Source organism: Nycticebus coucang, chromosome 4, assembly GCF_027406575.1.
Source record: "Nycticebus coucang isolate mNycCou1 chromosome 4, mNycCou1.pri, whole genome shotgun sequence".
Lineage (NCBI taxonomy): Eukaryota > Metazoa > Chordata > Mammalia > Primates > Lorisidae > Nycticebus > Nycticebus coucang.
This window is the reverse complement of record NC_069783.1, coordinates 133,477,101-133,480,802: the sequence shown is the minus strand read 5'-3', so window position 1 is coordinate 133,480,802 and position 3,702 is coordinate 133,477,101.

The following is a 3,702-nucleotide window of genomic DNA, read 5'->3' as shown; positions in this document are numbered from 1 at the left end:
CTATGCTTCTCACAATAAGCTGGATAATTTTTTTTTTTTTTTTTTTGAGACAGAGTCTCCCTATGTTGCCCTCAGTAGAGTGCTGTGGCATTACAGCTCACAGCAGCCTCAAATGCGTGGGGTTAAGCAATTCTCTTGCCTCAGCCTCCCAAGTAGCTGGGCCTACTGGTGCCCACCACAATGCTCGGCTATTTTTTTGTTATTGTTATTGTTGTTTAGCAGGCTTGGGCCAGGTTCAAACCCACCAGCCCGGTGCATGTGGCCAACACCCTAACCACTGAGTTATGGACACCAATCCTCAGCTGATAATATTGATGCACAATTTGACCAAATTTTTACGATGTTTTCATCAGTTCTGTTTGTTACTAACTACTTTGACCTCTCTTCATCAGTCACACTTTAATCCATTTGTACACTTCCATTTTCCTCATGGCATTATCCCCATAAACTTGGACTCACATGTCCTTGATTTTACTTCCACTCTTGCCAAGTTTAACAAGAAATGTAATGTTTGTTCATTGCTCTAATTCAAAATACGCAAAAACATGGCACACAATACCACACAACGATAATGAACGCTACTCAGAAAGACACCACCACACGTTGCCACCAACACAGTTGTGAGACACTGATAGACCATAATTAGGAAGCCGTACTGAGGTGTCTGTACAGGACTGCCAATGCCGGCACACAGCAGCTAGTTCACAAACTTAATTGTCAGAATTAGTAAGAAGGAGACCCTGAAAGACACAACTGCTGCAGCCATTTCCCCTTGCTGGAGGAGGATGCTAACACACGGAGAAGGGCAGAACCTTGAAAACAGCAGAGGGCAGAAGCCAGGGCCTTACGTGTGTTGGAAGAGAAAGGATGTGTTTTGACCCATTAGGTCTGGGAGGGCCAGAACCCAGGCTGAGGAAATACAGCACCCAGGACAGATTATTTAAGGAGGTGCTCACTCTCTGATGCCCACGGTGCACGTGCATGACTCCGAGAATGAGTGTCTCCTTAAATGTTGCGCCCCGGGTGCCTCCCTCACCTCTTGCCCTGGTCCTGGCCCAGCTTCACTCCCAGCTTTCTGGACTTACAGCTAAAAGCTTCTAACTGGTAAGAAGAGGGTACTGGAATTTAAGGAATGGACAGATAAGACGAATCCAGAAAAGGAGATTAAAGTAGCTGCCTCGTTGGGGCTGCAGCACTGTTATATAATAACGAATGGTGCTAGGGGCCAGCCCAGCCTTCAGCCTGACATTAAAGGAAGTGTCCTCCAAGTTTGCAGGAGTAGTCAGACTATTCTCATGATTTTGCAGTGTGTCTTACCGTGTTCATATTTCCTTTCTGACTGAAACATTATTTAGTAGAATGTTTGTCAATGTTCTGATAAAGTACTTGGTAGGATGTGTGTTAGATTTAAAATTTGTAGGTGTGATTTTCAGTTGTTAAATTGGGCTGTGACGGCTGAGTGCAGTGGCTCATGCCTGTAATCCTAACACTCTGGGAGACCGAGGTGGATGGATTGCTTGAGCTCAGGAGTTCAAGACCAGCCTGAGCAAGAGTGAGACCCTGCCTCTACTAAAAATAGAAAAACTAGCTGTGCATCATGGCAGGTGCCTGTAGTTAGTCCCAGCTACTTGGGAGGCTGAGGCAAGTGGATCGCTTGAGCCCAGGAGTTTGAGGTTGCTGTCAGCTGTGATGCCATAGCACTCTGCCAAGAGCAACAAAGTGAGACTCTCTCTCAATAAATAAATTGTGCTGTGATCAGAGAATTTGATCTTAACCAATTTTTGGTCATTTGGATTTATTAAAACTTTTTCTGGGGTGGCGCCTGTGACTCAGTGGGTAGTGCACTGGCTCCATATACTGAGGGTGGCAGGTTCGAACCCAGCCTAGCTAAACTGCAACAACAAAAAAAGTAGCCCAGTGTTCTGGCAGGCTCCTGTAGTCCAGGCTGCTCGGGAGGCTGAGGCAGGAGAATCACTTAAGCCCAGGAGTTGGAGGTTGCTGTGAGCTGTGATGCCACAGCACTCTACTGAGGGTGATAAAGTGAGAGTCTGTCTCTAAAAAAAAGAAAAAAAATTTTTTTCTGTTCCAGTGAAGGATACATTCTTGTAAATGTTCTAGAAATGGTAGAAGTGGTGGTGATGCATTTTATGTACATGTAGAATGTAGCATGTTGTTATGCCTTATTAATTCTGTTGTTTAATGAACTTTATTTTTGTTTATATGTCATAGTCTAATAGTGGTAAGACTGTGCTTCTTTTGGGTGCATTTCTTTTTTTTTTTTTTGAGACAGAGTCTCATTTTGTTGCCCTCGGTAGAGTGCTATGGCATCACAGCTCACAGCAACCTCCAGCTCCTGGTGATCCTCCTGCCTCAGCCTCCCCAGTAGCTCAGACTACAGGTACCTGCCACAATGCCTGGCTATTTTTTGTTGCAGTTTGGCCGGGGCCGGGTTTGAACCCACCACCCTCGGTATATGGGCCGGCACCCTACTCACTGAGCCACAGGTACTGCCCTTTTGGGTGCATTTCTAATGATTTTTTGCTTCCTTTTTTTAAAGAAACAGTCTTGCTATCTTGCCCAGGCTGCAATATAGCTAGTCACAAGCACAATCAACGATCATACTACAGCCTTGAACTTCTAGTCTCAAAGCGATCCTCCGGCCTCAGCCTCCTGACTGGCTGGGACCACAGGTGTGTGTGCCACCAGGACTGGTTCTGCTTACTTTTGTGTTGCCGTGCTATTTAGCATATTTGGTTTCACAATGCCTTTTATACTAGACACATACACACACATACACACACACACATCTTTTTAAGAAATGACATGTATTCAGAGTTTGCCCTTTGATCTCACCTGAGATTTTCATGTTTTTATATAGCAGTTTTATCTATTTACATTTTTCTTACTTGTTTACATTTAGTTTATTTGCTACACCCAGTCTAACCTTTGCTCATCTTATTTTCTGGTATTCTGATATTGCTGTTTATGATTTCTTTGCTATTTCTTTTCCATTCACAAACGTTAGGCAAGTGTCCAGTACACTTCCTGGTACCAGATTCTTGCTGTATTAATTACATTTCTTTCTTCCCTTCCTGTGATAATTTATAAGGTATATATAAAGCTTTCTACACTGAGAAATTATATGAACTTATACTAATTTTAAAAATAGGTTTTATCCTTATTTTACATAAAACGAGGACTCAAGTGTCTTGTTTTTTTCCTCCCTGGTTTTCACTGCATAATCTGAGGTTTAAAAACTCTATTTCTAAAGATCCTCTTTCTCAATTTTTTTCTTTTGCATTTTGTTTGTTACCATAGCAACAACAATTATTTCAACTTATCAGTATCAAACAGTCTCTACTGAGTAGCGTTTTTATTCAGTTGTCTCTCTATCTTTAGCTACTTTCAAGGCTCATTGCCAGTTCTTTTCTCTCATTTTGTCACTCATGAGTTTCTGATTCACGTCTCAGTGAGTTAGTGCACAGTTCTGAGCAATTTTTGCAGAAAAGGGGAGTTAATTGGATAGTGCATTAGTCAGAACTCTCATGGTTTCAAGTGGCCAAAACCTAAAGTCCTCTATGGCATCAGGAAACTATCTGCATTGCTGCTTTCCCTGTCTTGTCTCCACTCCCTTCACAGAGGGTATTTTTCACATCCTGGTATGTTTGGTCCCAGACTCACATTAACTGCATCAGAAAGCAA